This window comes from Chionomys nivalis, chromosome 3 (assembly GCF_950005125.1).
Source record: "Chionomys nivalis chromosome 3, mChiNiv1.1, whole genome shotgun sequence".
In the NCBI taxonomy this organism is placed as follows: Eukaryota; Metazoa; Chordata; class Mammalia; order Rodentia; family Cricetidae; genus Chionomys; species Chionomys nivalis.
In genome coordinates, this window is record NC_080088.1 from 61056964 (window position 1) to 61067690 (window position 10727).

Consider the following 10727-nt stretch of genomic DNA (forward strand, 5'->3'; position numbering starts at 1 on the left):
GCCAACGGAGAGTTGGGAGATGAGAGGCAGGTGTGCCAAGGTCTTATTTTTGGTATCAGGAAGCAATAAGTAAAATGATAGTAAATTAATAACCCAGAAACTGAGTTATTGGTATTTTATTTAAGGTGATAATATCACCAGTAGAGGAAATAAAGGCCAGAAAGCATTTGCGGTGGCGGCTCTGGGGAGCGGCAGGGAAGAAGGGATTTCCACGCATGCCCTTGTGTGTAAGCTTAAGGTTTCTTCCTGCACACACAAAGTGAAACAATGATAAATAAATAAAAAAAAAAAACACTTGGTTTTTATTTCAAGAAAAGCAACTACGTATTAGACATATTTTAAACAGATGAGGGTTTATCGCTTTGATTTTGCTGAGCTGATGTCAGTAATCTGTTTATAGTATTCAGTGGCTGGGTCACGAGAACAATCTCTTCGTTCCGAATCACATTTGAAACAGGCTGCGTGAAATCCTTTGTAAAATGAATGCCTGCTCCCATGGCTTCTGTGCCTTTAAAGTGAACTGTAATTTGCTATTGTTTTCCATTATTCGTTAGCCAACAGACACGCAAAAATGAGCCATGACATTGTTTTCTATAGTTAAAAATCTGTTAATATGGGAATTCGTGTTCCAGCAAGGACACAATTATTTCCGGCTTACAGACGGGTGCTAGGTCTCCACGGATCCTGGCTGGTCAGTAAACTCCAGCACCTGTACAACTAGTGACCATGGAGACCACAGGCGTGGTTCCTGCGCCTGGGAGATTACAGGAGAGCATCCCAAATTTTCATATAAATGAGTGTTTTTTAATCCCTCCTACCCTCATCCTTTTTTGTTTATTTTTGGTTTTTACATGTGGGGGAAAAAAGCACTCACCAAATAAAGAAATGTACACATGAGCTGCCATGGTTGGAATGTCCAGGGACCCCATGTTCCACAGGCAAACTTTTGGTTTCCGGGTAGTGGAATGACGTGGACCCTTAGGTAAGAATTTATAAGTCTTACGGAGAAGTCTTGGGCTCCTTAGGGAGGAGCACGCCCTCTGTGGTGGTTAATCTTGGCTGCTGACTTGATTGTACCTAGGATCAATCCTATGGAAGGGTATTTCCAGGATGGGTTAACTGAGAGCGGAAGACCTGCCCCTAGAAAAGGCAGCAGGTTCCGATGGCAGCCTGGATGAAGAGGTCTGGGGAATACCCGGCTGTGTTTGCTTTCCTGCCTCTGCTTCTCTCCTGTGCGCCTCACCTGTTGCTGCTGCCATCAGAACAGCAGGAACTCTTTCCTTCGGCACCAGATGGGAACTGCTGAGGCATGTAACAGCTAACAAACAGGTCCACAAACTCTCATGTTGGACACTCAGCCTGTACTGCGTAACCCAGTCCAGTAAGACCCCACCTGCAATGTATCAGGTCCAGCAAGCTATCACTCCGGAGAAGACGGCCTATCCACACAGACCGGTGGTGTTGTGCACGCCCACGCTCTTTCCCCTCCCATCCCCACCCTTCTAGCTCAAGATAGACCACTCTAGGTCACGTGCTCCTCCATCACAATCCACATCCTCAGCAGAGCTGGGCTGATGCAAGCTTTTACAACCTCCCCCCCACACACACCAAAAAAAAGAGCTAAATAAACCCTTTCACTCTGTAAGTTCTCCGGCTCACGGATTTCCTTGTAGTGACATGCCACTGACTAGAATAGGCGCTTCACCCTGAGAAGTGGTAACATGAAATCACAACAAACGTGTGTGTGTGTGTGTGTGTGTGTGTGTGTGTGTTTGTATGTGTGTGTGGTATGCATTGCAGCCTGGGTGCTGCCTATTCCTGTCAAACAATCCTATCCCACCACACCACACCTTCTGAATTGGGCATTAAAACTCCAGAAGAAAATATTTGAAATTGATTCGTAATAGATTTAATTATACTTGACAATTATTGATGAGCAAAAGGAGATATTTAGTTGAATTACACTGAGATATGTTAATTTGTTTAGCATAATTTACACTCCTCTATGGATATAGAGCTATAGTATTTAAACTATTCTCCTGAAGTGTTAGGTCTCGGAAACCCAGGACAAAAGTCTAACTTAGGTACATATCAAAGTGGATGCTGGTCAGCACTCCCAGCATCCCTAAGTACCCGTGGCTCCTCCCAGCTCTCCCAAAATCACTCAGCATCTATGGCTCCTCCCAGCTCTCCCAACATGCCTCAGTGCTTGTGGCTCCTCCCAGCTCTTTTTACCCCGCCCCCTACTCTAAACCTCTCCCTCCCAGGGGTTGGACTTCCACTTCCCTTCCCCGAGTCTGATATAACTCAGCTGTTTTTATCTCTTGGCCTCTTGGTTGAGGGCTTCTCTCTTGCTCGTCCTTCCCCTGCTTCCTCAAGGTTCGGTTCAGTCTGCCAGCCGTGTTCAGCCTGGACTCTTCCCGCTGCCTGCCTTCCCCTTATATCTACCACGAAATTCTCCATACTTTAGGAGTAGTCACGCCCTCCTTTTTTTTTTTTTTTTTTTCATTCATGAAGAGATATGTTTTGGTCAGAAAAAATACGAAATGAAGCTAAATCTCAGCCGCCCCCACAGAAAGTACTTAGACCAGCACCTAAGCACCACCCGGTAGCACCTCATTTAAGTTACAAGAATAGTGCTCCAGCTTCACTAATGTCCAGACTTCTTGGAAACCCCAATATAGTGACAAAGATAGCATTTCCCCTGCTTCTGACCATGGATAAAATGTACCAAAAGGCAATGCAAATGTTTGAAGTAACCCAAGTCATTCATCCATTCACAAGTAGGCAAAATCAAATCCTGCTGGCTATCACAGAGTAAGGGCTTAGCCAGTTTTGTGCCTCTCATATGCAAACCAACCTATATCTGAGTCTACAGCTGCAGTCGCCAATTCTTCATGATCAAGCCAATGTTTCTTTGGACCTAAATCATCCCAGGGAACTAGAGTGTCGGGGGCCAGCCTCGACAAAAATACTTCTCCAGAGTGGAGGCGTGGGGAATTAGAAATATAGTGAAGAATACAAAGACGTGAATGAAAATAATAAAATGCAAAAACATGTAGGATAGTATCGGGAGGGAATTTTTCAGTGAGTACCATGTTTAATTCGCCCATGTTTAATTTCCAACTTGTTAAAATACCCCTGACCCCAAAAGGTAGAGGTAAAACACTGCATTAACATATTAATTGAAAATCACAGGCTACATTCACCACACTCACGCCCTAGACCAAACACTCTGTAGGCAAACCCCTCCCTGGGTGGAATCCCAAGTTATTTTCATAAAGGGAACTGGAACTTAGTTGGATCCTTAGACTTTTGCTTTAGGTGGGAACCAACTACTTTCCTATTTCAGGAGCACGGGGTCTGGCAACTAGCCACACCTGTTGACAATAGCCTTGAGAGAGCAGAACTCTCTGATTTACAACTAGGTGGGACCTTTGAGTTAGAAACATAATAGCCTTGAATGAACAAGTCCCAAACTCTCTGACCTTTGCTTCTTTGGGCCTCCACACTAGAGACCATCCCTACAATCTAAAGTCCAGAGAAATTCTTCTGACCCATCCCAAATTGTTGACTCCACCCTGCCTTCCAGGTCCTGCAGAACCCCAGTAAAAGTCTTGGCCCCCTCTCACTCCTGCCTTTGGCCACCTGACCAAATCTGGTGTGAACAGGCTAATGAGAACTCAGAAATGAGAAGAGAGGGTTTATTGCTTTTTTCCGCTTTGCTTTGTTTTAACAATACATCCTAGCACCCATGTGTAGCAGGTATAATATTGGAACTTGGAGATTGGATCATCCCTGACTGCATTTTGAAGCCATTACGCGGCTCCAGCCTAGCCCTGTCACTCCCTGTCACGTGTTTTGGAGAAAGAAATTTGAGATCTCAGGGCTTGTTTCCTAACAAGCAAGGGGTTGGACCTTAGGATCTCTGAGGACCCCTGTTTCCTGATATGTTTCATTTGATTTACCTCTTGTGTTGGCTAGTTTTTATGTCAACTTGACACAAGCTTGAGTCATCTGAGAGGAGGGAACCTCATTGAGAAAATGCTTCCATAAGATCAGGCTGCCGATAGGGCATTGACATCACCAGTGACTGACGTGGAAGGGCTCAGTCCACTGTGAGTGCTGTCACCCCAGGGCTGGCGGTCTTGGATTCTATAAGAAAGCAGGCTGAGCAAGCCATGAGAACGGAGCCAGTAAGCAGCATCCCTCCATGGTCTCTGCATCAGTTTCTATCTCCAGGATCCTGCCCTGTATGAGCTCCTGCCTTGACTGCCTTAAATGATGCACTTGTTGTAATGATTGTTGTGTCTCTTTAAGAGACAAGCCACGCCCACTCCCTCCCCCATCCACTGAGGCAGGCTGATCTTCAGCTTCTGGCCTGAGCTCGCTCTCTTTTTTGTCTTCCTCTGGGAGAAGCAGTTTCACTTCTGCCTCTCTCCCCACTTCTTCCGTGTTCTCTCTCTCTCTCTGTCTCTCCCCCCCTCTCTCTCAGCTCTTCTCCCCTTCTCCCTCCATAACCCTCTGAATAAATATTCAACCTCGCTCTGCATGGCGTGCCTATCCATGTCTGTCTCCTGCCCGCCCTCCAGTGTCTCCCTGCCTGGGACCAGCCACCGCTCGGGGATGGCAGCCGTCTCTGCCTGGGACTGGCTGCTCTCAGGGCTTGCTGCCTGCGCCACATGGCCCGCTACCACCTCTTGGGGACCTGCAGCATTTCTGCTGCCTACTGCCGCCGGGGATCCTGCAGCATTTTTAATTTTTCCATAACACTTGTGAAGTATAAGTGCAAGCAGAGCAAGCCCTTTCCCTCCCCACATTGCTTCTGGTCATGGTGTTCATCACAGCCATAGAAACCCTGACTACAACATCTCTCTTACTAGCGCTACCTTCCGCTCACACTGTGCTCAAACTTGACCAGACTTTCTTCCCATTACTGGTCAAGCTAATTTAGGTGGAATGGAGAAGACAGAAGGGGAAGATCTGGAAGTCAAGCATTGCTGCGCAAGCAACACAAGAGACAAGGGACAGGAGGATGGTCCACAGATTGGGACCCAGGCAAGCTCAGACACTGGGAAGCAGTCCTCTCTGCTGTCAGTCTGGATCTGACATTCCTGCCTTTGTCCTTTATCTGCCCGACTCTGCCATGTCAAATCATGCGTTCATTTGCCAGCTGGTCCTCCTGATCCTTTATAAGGTTACCCCGTGGACTAAATGTCACCTCCCTACTCAGCTGTATCACCAGCCAGTGTTACCTGAATGCTTATTGTGAACCACATCCCATATGATAATTTACGTGCATTTTCCCCTTTATTTTTCTTCAGCCTCTGGAGGAGGCTCACTCGGTATAGTCTTTTCATAGGTTAGGACACAGGCTCAGTGAAAGAAGAAACTGCCTGAACTCAAAATGTAGAATCAGCCCTTGAGTCCAGGCTGCATGGCTGACCTTGACCACCAGACTTGCTAACCGTTAGATCTACAACCCATTCTCAGTGAGTTCATCACATACAAACACAAACACACACACACACACTCCTATGCCCATCTGATCCTAAAATACTTAAAGCCAAACCAAGAATTCAATTCTCCACTTTTCCACTAACTCACAGCCATGAGCAGCTTCCTATCAAGAGAAAGGAGGTCAAGACTAAAGGGTTTTACACAACACCCACCAGCCTGTCTTTCTACCGGGCTCTGGCTACCTGACCCCGTACTGGCTCCAAACCTCTTCCCAGAATTTCCAACCACCATGACTTGGAGTAAAGGTTACAAAAAGGTTCACGAGACATTTACTGAGGACCAACCACTCCTAGAGTTCAGATTCAAACACATTAGCTATCTTGCTACTCTGTCTCCCATAGAAGTCCTTGAGTTACTGCCTGCTACCCTCTGCTACCCTCATAGGGTCTTGATTTACTGTCTGGGTGATTTATTCATAACTTTGGAGCAGAAGGCACACACCAGAAAAGATAACACACCTGCCCTTGAAGACCTCCAGCCCCTGTCCATCAGACCAAAGCAGCTGGATCCATCCCAGAATGTAAAGACAAAGCACATTAAGTGATTAAAAGAAGAAAATCTCACTAACTGGTGGCTATCAGAATTTTCTTCCTCTTTCATCTAGGATGTGTTTCCCAAATTTAACACGTGCTGTATGTCCACCAATACCAAAACCCAAGGCGAATGGCAGCGCATCCAATCCCAGACATACAACCAGCATGTGTGAGCATTAGCTATACTCCAAGCACAATGGTGAGTATTGAGGATGCTCCCAAATTCCCCTGAGGAGAGAGGATAGAAATGGTTCATTGCTATGCTACACTGCAAGTACAATGGTCCAGGTACAATGGGCAGGTTAAGTTAGTCAGATCTCAGTCGGTCTGAGGGTCACAACAAAAAGTTTGAAGTGGAAACTGAGGGAAGAGAAGCTACTGAAAGACTTTCAACAGAGTACTGAATGCACAGGTCAGCATTGTAGAAAGAACCACTTCAGAACAAAGGAGAGAGATGTTAGGGAGGGTATGAACAGTCCAGTCAAGAAAAAAATGGTTCCCTAGATGAGACAGTGCAGGAGAGAGGGAGAAGTGGGGATGGAAGGCTGTTTGGATGGAAGTATTTGGCTCCCTGTACCAGTTGACAGCTCATAGGATCTTAACTCCAACTCCTGGGGACCCAACGCCCTCTATTGGCCTCTGCTGGCACAGCACTCACATGCACACACACACAGACACAAGCATATACACATAATTTTAAAATTTTTATTTTTATTTTATGTGCATTGGTATTTTGCCTGCATGTATGTCTGCAGGAGGGTGTCAGTTCCTGGAGTTACAGACAATTGTGAGCTTGCCATGTGGGTGCTGGGAACTGAACTCAGGACCCCTGGGAGAGCAGTCAGTGCTCTTAACTGTGTAGCCATATACACATAATTAAAAAGAATAAAATAAACTTTTTAAAAAGTAATTGATGTAGGAGGGTCATCTGTCTATGTGTTACTCTCATTGGTTAATAAAGAAACTGCCTTAGCCCTTTGATAGGACAGCAGCTTAGATAGGCAGAGTAGACAGAACAGAATGCTGGGAGAAAGAAGCAGATTCAGGTAGTCGCCATGATTCTCCAACCCAAGACAGATGCAGGTTAGGATCTTTCCCAGTAAGCCACCACCTCGTGGTGCTACACAGATTACTAAATATGGGTTAAAGCAAGATGTGAGAATTAGCCAATAAGAGGCTGAAACTAATGGGCCAAGCAGTGTTTAAATGAATACAGTTTCCGTGTAATTATTTTGGGTAAAGCTAGTCGGGCGGCGGGAAGCGGCCCACAGCTCCTTCTACAAGTGATGAACTTGCCGGGTGGTGGTGGCGCATGCCTTTAATCCCAGCACTTGGGCGGCAAAGGCAGGGGATCGCTATAAGTTTAAAATCAGCCTGGTCTACAAGAGCTAATTCCAGGACAGGCCCCAAAGCCACAGAGAAACCCTGTCTCGAAAAACAAATAAACAAAAGAACAAAAAACAAAACCAAACCAAAAAAAAGTGATGGACTTGGGTGTTTGTATACAGTGAACATTGTGTTGGACACTGCACAGACCCCTGATGTTTACAGAGAGAATGCGACACAGAGGCCTTTGTACACATTTTAAAAGCAGCCATTTGCTTAGGAAACTTACAATGACTGACTCTGCAGCACAGTTGCCTGTCGCTTGTCCATCTGGCCCGTCAACCAATGTTCAATGTCCACTTAAATGCCAGTCACTGACCGGGCACTGGGAGGGTTCCAGTGAGAACCAGTCTAGTGAGAACTAGTTAGTTAAGACCAGAGGAAGACCCTGGGGAGTGGTGTAGCGCCTGAGAGGTAGCGTACAGAGAAGATGCTAGAGATTCAGGCCCCGGCAGGCTGCACAGGCTAGAGTAAGCACTCCCAACCTGGTGGAGGATATAGGGAGCCACTGAAAGTTTTAAACGGGAAGAGAGGACCAGGCTCAGCCTGATCACCTCTGCTCATGCAGACCCGGGATGCTCTCTTGGTTCCTCCTTTCACACTCTTGAGGCCTCCTGTTTTCCACCTGAGGTTCTTTTTCATGATCAACACAGTGCTTATTAAGAATAGATCATAGGGGCTGGAGGGATAGCTCAGAAGTTAAGAGGTCCTGAGTTCAATTCTCAACAACCACATGGTGGCTCACAACCATCTATAATGAGATCTGGTGCCCTCTTCTAGCGTGTAGGTGTATATTCAGGCAGAACCTTGTGTACATAATTAATAAACATTTTTTAAAAAATCTTTAACAACAACAAAAAAGAATCGACCATAAACAAATGTTGAGAGTATATAATCACATACACACAGCCTTTTAAAATATGATATTGCTATGTAGCCCAGGCTGGACTTGAGCTCGAAAGTCTTCCTGCCTTTGTCCCCAAAGTGCTTGGCTTACAGGACTGAGGCGCCACACCTGGCACATATTGGGTCTTAGGAAACACAGGGGAACTATGTGAGAGACTGTCAAAGCAAACGCATATGTGACTTGGACAAATGAAGCTCTCTGAGGACCAGCGGCATGACTCGGTGGGTAGAAGAGCAGCTGCCGACCCTGGACCCACGAGGCGGAAGAGCCACTCAACGGTGGCATGTGCACACACAAATAAATAGACTGTAATTTAAAAATAAAAAGAAGCTCTCTTGGGGTCCCCCAAACACAAGCCCTTTTGCCCAGGAATCGATAGCTCTAGCCAAGAGTGATTATCTTTTTGTATTTCGTTCGGTGCTTTGGCAGTGTAATGGATGGAACCCGGGGCCTTGTTCTGAGCAACTGCAGTACCGCTGAGCTCCATCCCAGTCTGTGATGAAGTATTCTGAGTTCCTAGTCATTCATTTCTAAGCAACTTGGCCGCTCCTAGGGCTGTGTGAGGATTTATAGTAAGTGCCAAGGCCAGAGCAATAAATCCTGCATCTGATGAGGGCAGGGAGCAGTGTATTTTCCTGAGCATTTACTGCCCTCCAGGCACCAGGCAGCATTCCTTCGCCTGTGCCCGCACACATGAAGAGGGGGTTAACAGTTTGGATCCCCCTTCCACCTCCTGACTTCCAGCTCTAGACCCTGCTCTTGCTATATGCAGAGGCTCTGAGTTGATTCTCTCTTTCTGAAGGGCTCGTTCCCTCTGTTCTGACGCAAGGAAACCTCCGCCTCTCTACAAAGCATTAATCCAAGGGGCAATGAAGCGCCAAGGTGGGTAAACGCGGTCTGCAGAGATCTTATCAGCATCTAGCTATGGGCTTTTGTTTCCTCCAATTCCATACCGACTACACACTGAATGCTTACTATAACTAATAACCATCAGGAAGGGCTTAAGAAAAAAATGAACGAAATGCCAGCAGACGTCAGGGAGCCCAGAACGCCTCTGACTTCAGTAGATGAGCTTTTCCAGAAATAAACTTACCTCCTCACATTGGTCTGATTTGATATTACAAGGAGTTCACATCATCTGAGTGTGCCCCACTCGTGATAGACTTCCCGTGACAGGGTGGAGGGTGGAGGACGTTACAAATGATGCCGAAAGAGACTTTCTGCACACGGTTAAAGGTTGTCCATAATGTTTTTTTAATGCCTAAGTAAACTTCTAAGATAACTGCTTTGAAAATACTGCACTGCCACGGTGCCCCTCCGGCCCTTGTCTGATGGCATCTGACTCACACGCCTCTGACAGCACCATCACCACCCTTATACCAGGCTTACCTGCTGGGCTGCCTCATGGAAGAGTTCCTGTGGAGACCTCTGGGCCATTCTCCAGGAAGTGAGGTCCTGATACTCTAGGTTGGGGGGACCACTCTGGAAAGTAAACATCACCCTTGGTCAGGCCGACTCCTCCCTCTCTTGCCGCTTCTCCTCCATCCAACCTTCCTCTGCACTAAGGCTCTGGGTTAAGCTGAAACCTTGTTCGGGTCCCATCTAGGGACCTCAGTGACCGCTTTGGTACCCCAATCACAGTCCAGAGCCCACCTGTTTATTTCCTGTTGTCTTGAAGTCACAGGAACTCCCAACTTCCCAACTCCTGAATTGTGGGGGGCGGGGGCGGGCCTGACTGCTCAGCTAACCAGCCCTTAAAGACCCAGCCCCACACTCCTTTCCCAATGCCCTAGCAATGCTTTGTCCAGTTAGACCCCGTGCCTGGTGGCAAGTGCAGGTGGAAGGGAGGCTAGGCAGAACGGGAGCGGGAAGAATGGGGAGAGTCCCCAGGAGCTTTAGCCAGAACCAACAGCGCAGTTCTGGCCACCAGAGACCCTGGCTTTCCTGAGGGACCTTGTCCACTATATTTGGAAGAAAAGGAGGGAAAGAGAAGGGCTGAGGCGACCCTGCTCCCCATCCTGCGGGGAGAAGATTCCAGAGATTCCAGCGAATGGGGGGTAGGGAGGAGGAGCTGGGGAAAATTCCTGTCAAGGACTGGGTGTGGGACCTGTCACCCCAATAAGAGCTGGGGGCAGAGGGTGAGGCTCTGGGTGCCAGGGTCAGGTCCTCGAGACCCCGGCCGCACTTCCCCCTCCGCAGAGCGTCACTCGAGCCCTCACCTGTTCCCGTCCCGGCTCCCGAGGCCACGCCCGCCACACCCCGCCCCGCCACGTGGCGGAGCTCCGGGCCTCTCGCCCTGCGGTTTACGCGCCCCGCCCCAGGGCCCCCGCAGAGCATCTGGACCTGAGACCCAGACCCGGACACCACCTGTCCTGAAGGGC

At 47.8% G+C, this 10727-nt stretch overlaps 1 protein-coding gene across 1 annotated transcript in view; it reads right to left on the bottom strand.

Moving 5' to 3' along the window:
- Window positions 1-9773, bottom strand: part of Slc12a8 (solute carrier family 12 member 8) — a 155717-nt gene extending 145944 nt beyond the window's left edge. The window contains exon 1 of the mRNA XM_057765372.1: window positions 9736-9773. The gene's annotated coding sequence lies outside the window, so the exon portion shown is untranslated. The remainder of the gene's footprint in view (window positions 1-9735) is intronic.
- Between the last annotated feature and the right edge of the window lie 954 nt (window positions 9774-10727).